This window comes from Megalobrama amblycephala, linkage group LG12, assembly GCF_018812025.1.
Source record: "Megalobrama amblycephala isolate DHTTF-2021 linkage group LG12, ASM1881202v1, whole genome shotgun sequence".
Classification (NCBI taxonomy): domain Eukaryota; kingdom Metazoa; phylum Chordata; class Actinopteri; order Cypriniformes; family Xenocyprididae; genus Megalobrama; species Megalobrama amblycephala.
This window is the reverse complement of record NC_063055.1, coordinates 40,667,766-40,680,842: the sequence shown is the minus strand read 5'-3', so window position 1 is coordinate 40,680,842 and position 13,077 is coordinate 40,667,766. Positions and strand designations below refer to the sequence as shown.

The window sequence follows — 13,077 nt, the reverse complement described above, 5'->3', positions numbered from 1 at the left end:
CACAACAACAATACAAACACACGTGAGACGCCGCTAAACTGAAGCGTGAGACGCAGACAAACTAGAGTGTTAGAACTACAAATCCCATCAGCCACCTCGCCAGGGATCGTCACACATACACCCTCCGGGTGAAAAACTCCACCGTAGTTGAGACAAATAAAGACTTACCCCAAGCCATTCCTCAAATTATCTTCATACTCGGTAGAAATCACAAACAACATAGATATGGAGAAACAACAAAAGTGTCACCAAATGAAAAATGAGTGACTCCAGTTCCTAACTATAAACAAACTAACTAAACCTACCTGATCTTCAAAGGTGTACCGGACCCGGGGCGTACCCCTGACAGAGATTTAAAACCCAGTCCAGAATAACCTTCAAAAATAAGAAAGGCAAAACAACAAACTAAAACAACAAACAGTGCCTCGATGGAAGGATTGTAAACCCAGCTGAGGACACTCTAACTTCCTGAAGTCTACTCATTCACACAGGTGATCACACTCAGAACTCTGCATTTACCTGAACATGTAGCAATCCCGGACAAGCGCCCAATTTTATGTTACGACCCACTCGTTATAAGCCGCAACATAAAAGAGGGATTAGACCACGAAATCAAATTTTCAGAAAAAGATTTATTAAATTCAACAAATTATACAAGCAAAAATAATGAACAGAAAATCTAGGGGTATCAGACAAAGGAATTATGCTACATGCACCAGGCCAGTGACACTTTTAATGACACTCTATGACATGAAAATCATCTAATTTTAAATGATTTCATGGATGTGGCTGTTGTGGTTTGTGATCGTAGGAGCATCAGCTGCTGCAGTAAATGTGGTGTGAATTTGACATAGTCCTTTTATGTTTAGCTGTTTTAAATGCCCATTGCCCGCCGTGCACAGTTGACCTAAAGCCGCCGGGGTGACGATTCCACCAGGCTTTGGCCCGTCATCGCTGCTCGCAGCTATATTTCACATTATATCTCAAAACATTAGTGGATTATTCCATAAAGGTAACTATATTCTCAGCGACGCGGCTGACTTATGCCTAAACTACAGTTGTTTACTACTTCTAGGTAACAGTTTATATGTTTTCATTAGTATGCATGATTTGTGCAGTCATCTGTAACTGAATAACAGATACTTTGTGTAACAGCAGAGCAACCTTCAGCTATCGTCTACTATGAGTTCAGCTCGTTCTGCTCTTCCTTTGTACCTTGCGATGTAACAGCTGACAGGCCTATATAAATTTCTTGATAACTTTCATGCTTATTTGTTAAGCAACAAAAAACTGCTGGGAAAGATCAGCTCTACAGCAAAATATAGATGGGCAAACAAGGAGGATGATGAAGAAAAACAGGATGAAGAGGAAAACGAGGATGAAGAAGAAAACTAAAGATATAGATATTTTTTGTTTAGTTTTTGTAAGTTTGTGAGAGCTATTTTTGTTAAATTTGGATTGCTAATATAACAGAGGTCTTTTTTTAGGTATTTATTTTTCTAATACAGAAGAGACATTATTTCTATCATTATTTCATTCGTTATTTTTTAAACTTGTCATAATAAAACATGTTGAGTAACCTCTGAGAAGCCTATCTGAAGATGATGAGGGAAGTGAGTTCAGGTGTGGAACAGGGAGGATCATGGGAAATGGAGTCCAAGGGAGACATGAACTGTAACATTTATTGCCATCCTCTAAGCATCTATTCAGTGTATTGTCTCTATTGTTTTTTGGTGCAAACTGCCCCATTCAGTTTCAGTCTTCCCTGAACACATTCACACCTCTCCGGCCTGCTTATGGCTCTAATTATTATTTTGTTTTGTCTCTATTATAACTACTAACAACCATCCATTCACGCAGATTTAACCCCTCATTTCTTTCATCAAACTTCTCACTTCACCTTCTTTTAAACTATATCAAATGCCCTTCTTGAAAAAAAAAAAAAATCTGTGAGTTTTACAATTCAAAATTATTTATTTGCATTACATTCGCTCAGAACAGATGCATCTGGGCTAGCTAGCATGTTAGCTTAGTACACATACAAAACACGACAATTTATGAGATTAAAAGCATGTTTTAAATAACCTTCTGTGATGTGATGTGGCTTCGGATCAAAATTCCAACAGAAAATATATTCTTTTATGATATTCTGCACAATGAGAAAACTATTTCGATTAGCATTGCATTATAAATATAATTTATTATTATGAAAATACCCGACATGGCATGAAGAACACAGATAAACCATATATTGCTGCAATCGTGTATTTATTATCATCAAAAATGTCTATCTGCATGTTATAGCAATCTCTGGAAGCCTCTATTGGTTCCTGGAATGTCACATGGTATGTCTATAGAGGGTATACACGTGACGTCACCTTCGACTGTTACAGCTGCGGTCGCGTCCACTGAGTGGCAAGAGACTGAGCGGCAGCATTGGTTTTCAGCGTGAATGTCGCAAAAAACACACAAAGCACATCCAAAAAGGGAAAGAGCCTTGTGATTGACTGAACAAATAGCTTTGACACAAAACCTGAGGTATATATTTAAAGGCTGCTGAAAGCTACAGAAAAAAGGAGCCAAATGGATCACTGCAATTCACAGAAACAGCTGGATTTGCAGTTATCATTTTGTGTCATATTGTTGGATTTTGAGGTAAAATCATACAGTATATATTGTATTGTTGTGTTGACAACTGATCAATTAAATATTTACTATCTTATATTCTGCATAATTTGGTGTTTTTAAATAAACACTGACAAAAACTATACAAGTTTTAGGACTGGACAATATGACAATAGGCTATATATAACACTGATAAGTGATTACTCAGATTTAAACCTTATTTAAACTTATTCTGCATAATTGGGTGTTTTTAAATAAACAACACTGACAAAAACTATACTATAAAACTATATATGTTTTAGGGCTGGACAATATGACGATATAACATTGATATAAGTAATCACTCAGATTTAAACCTACCTATATTGTAGTTATATAAAGTATTCACAGGCAGATTTGCTTTATGTATTTCCCCAGCGTTGAAATCAGGCACATTTAAATGTCAGGAAACACGACTCCTGGCTGCATGTCAATATCCATGGATTAGGTTTATTTGACAAGTTGTAAGGAACACATTCAATTCCAACCTTTAGTGTAATTCGTTTGTTTTACTCGTGTTTTCTCAGTTTCCTCTATTAAATCCAGTCATGCAGCAGGTTCTTTTGCCAGCGCGCTTTCGGCGGGAAAGTGATGTCGATGCATACCCTCTATTCTTTTCAAGTGCCATTTGTGGACAAAATGTGCATAGAGCGCCCTCAGCAGGCCCGTCACCAAGGGAGGATTAGGGGGCAGTGCCCCCCCAGATGACACAACGTGCCCCCCTAATCTCATGGTCGTTCAGCAAATTTACGATTGAGAGCTAAAACCTTATTTCTGTGGATTTGGCCATTCACGTATTCCATAGCGAAATGTCTTCAGCAGCATGTCTCTCACAGGAACTCTATCTCTACAACGGTATCTTAAATAACACATCAGTGATCGCGATGAACTAAAATGAGTGAGATTTAGGGAGCCCCTTTGCACGCTTTCTGCCAAATCCTGTGTACAAAATCTGTTAAAATTAACAGTGGTTTGTGAACGTAGACGCTTTATTAACAAATAATTTATCAGCAGTGTTTATGTTGTGCAAGTAACTTAAAACTATTTTAAGGAAATCTATTTAAATGTGTTTTTAAATCACATCTCTTTACCCTGGAGTTGGTTCACCTTCAGCCTATGATCAGAAAATTCATAGTTAACACTAGGGGTGCAACGGTTCTCAGTAAAAAATCGAACCGTACGGTTCTCCACTTACGGTACGGTACTTATTTGAACCGCGGTCCATCTCGAATGACGATGCATCTATTGGTTAATATGGTTTGTGTGAAATAGCAACGTAGAAAACAGACAGACAGAGTTAGATAATGTATGTTTCAGTCGATGGATGCGCAAAACGTTACAACAACAATAATCAAAAAGCGTGGACAAACAGTTACTCTTTGTAAACTGTTAACTGCGAGTGTCATCACCCGGGTGTTGATAGCGCACGAGCGCAGGTAAGACCTGAACAGCACACATTGCTATCTGTGTTTAAACGAAACTCATTTAAGCCTTGCTAATTTAAACATTCAAGAGAAAGACGCGAAAGAGAACTCGCATGCGCTGTGAGAAGATTTGTGTGTGCGCTCATCCGAAGCTTATTTCAGACAGCGCGCAAATACTCAAATACTAGATAGTTCTCTTTCAAGTTTTGTGCTTCAGCGGCCAAATTCATACACAAATTATGTCAACATGCCCGTCTTGGCGAGTATCCTAGCAAACATAGTCGGTTATGTCTTAAGTGAACGTATATTAGTCGAGAAAGACAGCGCATGTGTAACAGTATATGTACTGGATCGTGCTTGTCTTATAGGGAAAAAAAAACTATTCCTGCTGCCTGTTTTTAATGTTAAATCAAACAACAAATAACAAAGAAATCACTCACTGCTCTTGACTGAATAGTTTTTGTAACTTCAATAATGATTAATCTTTATTTATTTTATACAGTAAAGATAATATGCAGTGTTATTTTATATTTGATTACTTTATCCATTTTCTGTACCTGAAAACTTCTGTTAGATATCTGAAAAACTTGAAAAACACTGTTTATTTTATTTGAATATTTGCTTTATTGTACTTATTTGTGATGTTGCTTGTAGTTTGACTGTTTGTTCTTATTTTCTTTATTTTTATTTGACAGTAGTCCCATTTTCGCTAAACATAGCACATACCGAACTGTACCGAAACCGTGACCCTAAAACCGTGAGCAATTTGAACCGTTGCACCCCTGGTCAAATTTGGTCAAATTAGGATGGACTATCTTGTGTTTTGGTGTTACAGTCTATTTCATTAATAATAAATATTGTTTTGGTGAGTATGTTTCTCGGATCATAAAAAGGTGTGCCCCCCTATGAAAGCGAAATGCCCCCCCATTAACATGATGGCCCATTGCTATCAATCACTGCTATTTACAGTGGGCAGGGAAATGATTTTCAAATGCTAATTGTGTCATCAGGCTGTTTGGTCAGGATTGGTTGTCTGTTTTGGTGCTCTGATCACTTAAAGCCATCCACAGCAGAGAGAATTCATTACATCTGTCTGCACTGACTGAAGTCTCTGAATGAACTCTTTCTGGAAAAATCAACATTCAGAGATATTTGAACCTTGAAATGGCTTCTGAGAGGTAAGTACAATTGTAGTCTAAACAGTTTCCACATAAACAGTCTGTTGTTAAGTGAGAGTTAATTACAAAACAGCATTAATTTGCATTTAAAGACATTTGAATTAAACACAGTATTGGTAATTGTGCTACACATAATATAATGAAATATTCAGTATTGCATGATGCATTGTTTCCATATTTAACCTGATAAACATTTTTTTAGCAGGTAAACTCCTCGACCTCATGAGTCCCACTATTTTTATTGAAACCTTCATCTTTGTCAGCTGTTTGATGATGCATTTTACTTTCTCCTAAAGGGTTATTTCACCAGAAGAGTGCTGGGCAATCTTGCAGTCTGCTGAAGATGACTTCTCAACAATCATGATTGATACTGGATCAATGACAAGAGAACAAGAGCAGCTGGTGGTGCATTTCCTGGAGGCCATGGTGATGCTGCTGTACCTCCAGAAGTGGTGAAGAATATGACTGTGAGTGATTTAGTCTCAGTGATGATGATCTCTTGTGTAAATCCAATATATTACTTCAGTTTTGCTAAAAGAAGCACTATGAGATGGCTATCATAATCATCATGACGTTTGGAGCAAACACGGACAACATTGTAGCCTGTGTGATGTCAATGATCCACATAACTGTAGATGAGGTTGTGAAATAGTCAGTTAAATTTTGTCAGTGTTAGTGTCTGATTGAGAGTTATGATTGTATATATAATATATATAAAGGAGCTTATTATTGTTTGAACTTGTTTGCAGGTTTCTGATTGGATGAAACCGGTTCTCGGTTCCTAACCCTAGATGTGATCACCCCAAATGGTGCAGACACAACATAATTGATGACTTTATTCTTCTCTATGATAAGTCATTTTGGGGATAAGCTGATTCTACCTTATACTTTGTAGTGGAACAGCATCAAGCCAGACTACAATTTCGTACAAACATCACAACATTTGTATATCAATCCAGAGTTGTATTAATTTTTGGCCGAGATAGGATATCGACGATGGGAAAGTGGAATCGGTCTGTAAACTCCCTAAGATTTTCAATACAATGTCAGGACTCTGTTGACTCTGTTGAAGGCACATGTGCAAATAATATCATCTTGTTTTTGCAGATACTTTTGGCCTACGTCAGCCATCTGAGAGCAAAGTGCACAGATGGATTGAGAAGCAGGGATGGATGGAGAACGTACCAGATGCTGCTGAAGTTGTGAAGGACTGGAAGCCTCCACGAACCATCCAGGCAGCAACAGACAGCAAATACATCCGACGGATGAGCCGCAAGCAGTGCTGGAAAGGACTGCAGGTGATGGACATAGAAGGCAAGGGTCCCAGGGTCGCCACCACCAGGCCGTTTTTTGCGGTGAAGTGATCTGTGACTACCACCGCCGGCTGATCTCCAGGAAGGAGGGCCTGGAAATCTACCAGAACAGTGAGGGAGAAGCTGGACATTCATTTTTCTTTACAGACAAAAACAGACAGCTCATGTGTTTGGATGCTCACGAGGAGCACTGCGAGTACCATCCAAACAAAACTACGTTTGGAAGACAACTTAAACATTCTGCCAAATGGGCCAATCTCAGTCCTAGACTATACCCTGTGGAGGATGAACCAGTCATACTTTTCAGGACCACACTGAACATTCAGAGAGGTGAAGAGATCCGGTATGACTATGGAGACAACAAAAGGGCCTACGCTGGGGACGGTCTGGATTTGATGCCGTCCTAACTGAAGTTAGACATTATTTGGATTATGCAAAAGCTTTTTGTACATTTTTTCATTGTTTTTCCTTTTTTATCTAGAATACATTGAAATTACGATGACACATAATTGTATAAGGCAATTACATTAAAAAAAAAGTACTGATAAAAGTATTGGTCTTGTCTGTGGGAAAAACAGCATGTTGGCATTAATAAGACAAAATAATCGCACAACAAACCTCGAATTTTAATTCTCAGCTATTGCTCCAAATGTAAAATTGTTTAAATAAATGTTAAAATTTCAAATGTCGAAAACCATATATCTGTTTTGTGGTGTTCTCGTAATTTCATGTTTTCTAGTTCCTTTTTGTGTTTGCTGAAATTAAGATTAACATTTTAAATTCTGAGTAAAGTTATATTTATAGATGAAAAAGTTGGCTTGAAAAAGCCTAGCCAGAATGTTTGAAGTAGTTTTAAAAGCTTAAAAATGTTACGGTTTATGTTTTAAATAGTTTGTTTTAGTTCAGTTGTTTTAAAAGTTTGCAGACTTTCTCTCAGATCTATTGGTCAACTTCGATAAAGCGCTGATTGTTGGAGATTTTAACATTCATGTAGAGTATTGTCTACATAAAGCCGAGGTCAGACTGCACGATTTTAGCCCCGATTTTGGCTCGCCGACAGGTTTTGAGAAATCGCCGACAAATGCCCGAAATCACAGGCAAATCGGTGCTCGTTCACACGAGTGACAATCACGCAATGTGAATGAGCAAAGACGCAATCTGAGAGAATCGCCGACGAGTCGCCGACGCCCGTGAGATATTTGGCATGCTAAATATCTGGACCTGTCGGCGATTCAAAATCCTGCAGTGTGAAAAGTGTTCTGACTGAAAACTACATCGGCGATGACCGACAGCCAATGAGAGACCAAGATACAGAGCAGCGGGGGGTTCTGGGAGGAGTTATAGACCACAATATCAGCAAGCATGGCTTCGTTTCAGATAAACATTACAGTTCTATCAAACAGAAACAAAGCACAAACATTTACTTGACCATCCGCAACAGCAGCACATTGAAAAGTTATTTATTTACCTCCAACTCTCATCGCAGAACACACAATCCACAGTCTCCTCAACCATTTCCTCCTCCATATTCTTCTTTTCTTTTTCTTGTTTTCTTTGCAAATCAGCGCACAGGCAATTCGTATTGCAAGCTTCTTGCGGGCTACCGTTTTTAATAATAATAATAATAATAATAATAATAATAACTCCGGTCTTGCACGCGTGATATCGCGTTGTTTCCTTGTCACATCTTTGGTTGTGAAACGTAGTTTGCGTGCCAGACAGAGTTGTCGGCGATTCTTCCTATTGTAAAGTCATGCAGTGTGAAACTTTCTATCGCCGATCCATCGTGCAGTGTGAACACAGCAGCGACTGAATGCTGGCCAAGATAGTCATGCAGTGTGAAAAGAACAGTGACCCGACTACTTTGATAATCGTGCAGTCTGAACTCGGCTTAAGAGGTTCCCAAACTTTTTTCCCTGTGCACCCCCTTCTATGTCCCAACCGGGTTGGCGCACCTGGCGCCAAAAATGCAACAAAGCTTTGTTTTAACGCCATATAAAGACTCATGTTTAATCATACGCAAATAACAAGAACATGCATGACAATAACAACATCAACACAGTTTCAATATAATGCAACAAAGCTACGCACAAGCTTCCACTTTTAAGAGGACGAGTGACAGACACAAGCTCAAGTGACACTTGGGTAAAGTTGGTTTTATATTCGCACATTCGGACATCCGTATTCAATAGCCTTGTTAATCACACTACATTGGACATTCAGTGGACATTCACAAGTAAATATGCCATTAAAACAATACTTGCCTATTTTGATCGACTGTGAAAAATGTTGTAAGCTGACAATCGTTGCTTAAAATTCGCAAACATTAATTTATTGCACATTTATTGGAAAGTCTGAATTTATCAGAAGTCCGAATGTGCGAATATAAAACCAACTTTACCCAAGTGTATAATTCGAGGGAACGAATTAGTAAATCATGCACACAATTTATTTATTTATTCTTGCATGTCATGTGCGGGCTCTGTATATATATTTGCACGTATTGCATGTCAAATAATTAACTGCACTTGAAGCTTTCGTAAGATTAAAAATGAAAACACCCAAAACTGTATATGGCACAAACTGTGTGGTGATGATATGTGAAATTCTGTAGAGAACGTCGGACAGCGTGCCGTGGGGACGTAATGACGTTTGCCATTAATCGATCTAACATGAATGGAATATTCTAAAAGCAACTCATGTAAACACCTTAATCATAGTATTGTCTTATTCAGAATAAGGTCAGTAATTATATTACTGATGTCCATGTAAACGTAGCCAGTAACAGAAGCACGGTTATTTTCAGCCGCGTAAAAGAAACATTGAAGCAATAGACCAATTTGGTGTTTGCAAACAGCGATGACGTTTTTTTATGGGCGGAGCCTACCTGGTTGCAGAAAATGACAGTTGAGCAGTACCAGTCTATGGAAGCCACGAAATAAAAGAATAAAAAAAAGTTAATTTCGAGTTTATGTCTCAGAATTCTGACTTTTATTTCTCGCAAACCTGAGTTTATATATCGCATTTCTTACAAAGAAAAACAGAATTGTGATATATAGCCTACTCGTTATCCTGTCTTTTCTGAATTGCAATTTATCCCGCAATTCTGACTTTTTTCCCCTCAGAATTGTAAAATAAACTCACAATTGCGAGTTATAACGGCCGAACTGGGAGTCATAAACACGCAAATGCAAGAAAAAAAGTCAGAATTGTGAAATAAAAATGTTATAGACTATGTTTAAAAGTTATCTATGTAAAATGTTATAGGTTTAAATATTATTTCATGCTGTAACTGCTATGTATGTATGTCCTCTGAACTGCATATGTGAATATTATGTAGACTTACTGTTTACTTCAAATTCCTGCTTTGATAGTAGACTAATCCTTGCAGGTGTCATCAGTCCAGTCTGTGAAACGTCTCCGTTTAGCTTCAAAGGACGTTTTCAACGATGGTTTTCTTTAAAAATGAAGACTATATTTTTTTGCATTCCGATTCCAACATCCAGAGGCACAACAAAACGTTTTTCTCTTATTCTGTGGATTTTGCACATTTTCCTCCAATTGCTACCGCTATTTTTCTGCAACCACTATGCGCGCGCAGCTGCAAGTGATGTAATTGTGACGTCTGCTCCAAAGAGGTCTATAGGCTATGAAACGAGTTTGCACGCATAGCCTAGCCTGCAGTGCATAAAAGAGCAGTGCGTAGAAGAAGACAGCAGCTGTCTTCTTCTACGTTTCTATCAAAAACTAATAAATTATAGTTTTTTATTTAAAATTAAAGCGATTACAAAGGACATGTTTACTGTTCATGTTTTTCTATTGTATGGAAAAATCCCACTTAAAAAAACAGACCGCCATTACATTTTTCCTCTCGCGCACCCCCTGGTGGCAGATCGCCTACCCCTGGGGGTGCGCGCACCACACTTTATGAATCCCTGGTCTACATGAATGTTAAAATGATGCGTTAGGGGCTGCGTTTACAGATTTACTAAACTCCTTTGGGGTCAAACAAAACGTCACTGGACCCACTCACCGTTTTAATCATACACTAGATTTAATTATATCAGAACAGCAGAACAATAGCAGAACAATTCTCCCGACAACTATAGATAAATTCACAAATAACCTGCCTGATCTGTCTCAGCTGCTCATCGTACCTAAACACACAAATTATCTCGAGAAAATGACTAGCAGCATGTGCGCCATTTTCACTAGTACGTTAGATACTGTTGCACCGATTAGAGAGAAAAATACTGTACCTTGGTACAACAGTATTACTCGCTCTATCAAAAAAGAAACTCGCAATCTAGAACGCAAATGGAGACAAACTCGTTTAGAGGTCTTCAGAATCGCGTGGAAAGACAGCTCGTCCCGTTATAGAAAGACTCTAAAAGCAGCCAGGGCTGAGCATCTCCGCAAACTCATAGAGAATAACCAAAACAATCCACGGTTCTTATTTAGTACAGTAGCTAGATTAACTAATAAACAGACATCACCAGAACAAAATGTTTCATTACAGTTTAATAGTGATGCCTTTATGAATTTCTTTACTGAGAAAATCTATCAGAAATACAATTGTAAATGTACAACCTTTGACAGAGTTTTGTGATTCAGCCTCAATTATCGCCCCTCAAGAACAGCTGCAGTGCTTTACAACTATAGGACAGGAAGAGCTACATAAACTTATCACTGCGTCTAAACCAACAACATGTTTACTAGATCCAATACCCACTAAACTACTGAAAGAGCTGTTACCTGTAGCAGAAGAGCCTCTTCTCAATATAATCAACTCGTCTTTATCTCTAGGTCACGTCCCACGACCGTTCAAGCTAGCAGTTATTAAGCCTCTCATTAAGAAACCACAGTTAGATCCAAACGTATTAGCAAATTACAGACCCATCTCAAATCTTCCATTTATGTCTAAAATACGTGTAATGCATTATTATCTAGTTGTCCTGCTTCCTCAATAAATAAGCTACAATTAGTACAAAATGCAGCTGCTAGAGTTCTTACCAGGTCAAGAAAATATGATCATATAACACCAATTTTATCATCTCTACACTGGTTACCCATTAAGTTCTGTATCGATTATAAAGTATTGCTAATGACCTATAAGGCTCTAAATGGTTTAGCTCCTGTGTACTTAACTGATCTTCTTTCACCCTACAATCTATTTAAGGTTTAAGGTAAAAAAAAAAAAAAAAAAAAAAAAAAAAACTCTAGACTTTTGGTTGTACTATAATGAGCTATAATGTGAATTGAATTAAAATCCATCAGTGAGTATTGCATTTGGTCACTGCATCCTCTCTTTCCCAATCTCCTCTCTTTATTTTATTATAGCCAGGAAAATGATACCTTTTACATTTTAATATAGTACAGCTAAAAGTGAATATTTTTCCACTTTCTCTGTAAAATATTCCTGGCTCATTACTTTGGCCTTTTAACTTAACTACTAAAATTCTAAGTGAAAATTTTAGTAGAGACTCAAAGGGACCGTTAAAGCTTATTATAGGGCGGTTCATTAGCACACACGTTCAGTCATCAGTTACAGTGAAAAGCAGTCTGAAAATGGCTTTTCTGTCATAATACCGGTAGTTTGCACCTTGTAGACCTGGAGAAATTTTTGCCATGCCATTAACTTAACCAACAATGATCTTTGGCTGTTAGCATATGTATTTGCAGACATGATGGTTGAGGTTAAATGGGTGCTGCGTAACAAAGCATCAGTAGCTGTTGTCATTTGGTTGAACCTGAAATTATCTGTCAGAATCTACATGACTGAACTACACTGTAAAATGTTTTCTCAGGTAATCGAAAAAGTGCTTCATTTAATTACAACTTAATGACTAAATTGACTTCATTGACTAAATCAACGTAACTTATGTTTGCTTTTTACATTTCATTGTGTTGTGCACTACTGGGCCACTGAAGCAACAATATCAACAGAATATCATAGTGTTAAATAAATGTGTCAAAAGCTTTGTAAAAGTCTAGAAAAATATTACTTTGAAAGTGCACAGAGCCAGCATAATCCAGCAAATCTAATCTTATATTATTAGATATGTGTCAGCCCTTTAATAAATCTGATAGTGTTTCAGAACTAATACAACAAAGATCCATTTTAGTGTATTGCCATAAACCAAAGTGCTTTACACAACACTGCCATCTAGTGCCACATCTATAAACAGCAATAATCAATTGAATGTTACATTTGTTGGGTTTAATTGTGAGAAAAATAATCCATTTTCATATCCAATGTCATCTCTCTTTGAATAATGCATTCTTTATACTTATTAAGTAAATGGCTTTTAATAATTTCCCAGAAATGAAATTCTACACAAAGACTGTCTATGCAGGAATCTACAACCCCATTTCCAGAAAAGTTGAGACATTTTGTAAAATTCAATAAAATAAAGAATCTATGATTTGTTAATTCTCTTGAGCCTTTTATTTAACTGACAAAAATACATCGAAAATATTTCCAATGTTTTAAAATTT

General features: G+C 37.4%; 1 long non-coding RNA gene across 1 annotated transcript; it reads left to right on the top strand.

Moving 5' to 3' along the window:
- The first annotated feature begins 4,756 nt into the window (after nt 1–4,756).
- Nucleotides 4,757–7,268, top strand: LOC125280039. The gene is made up of 4 exons (XR_007187515.1): nt 4,757–5,733; nt 6,016–6,075; nt 6,162–6,279; nt 6,374–7,268. It is a non-coding gene; the product is annotated as an uncharacterized LOC125280039 (long non-coding RNA).
- The last annotated feature ends 5,809 nt before the right edge of the window (nt 7,269–13,077 follow it).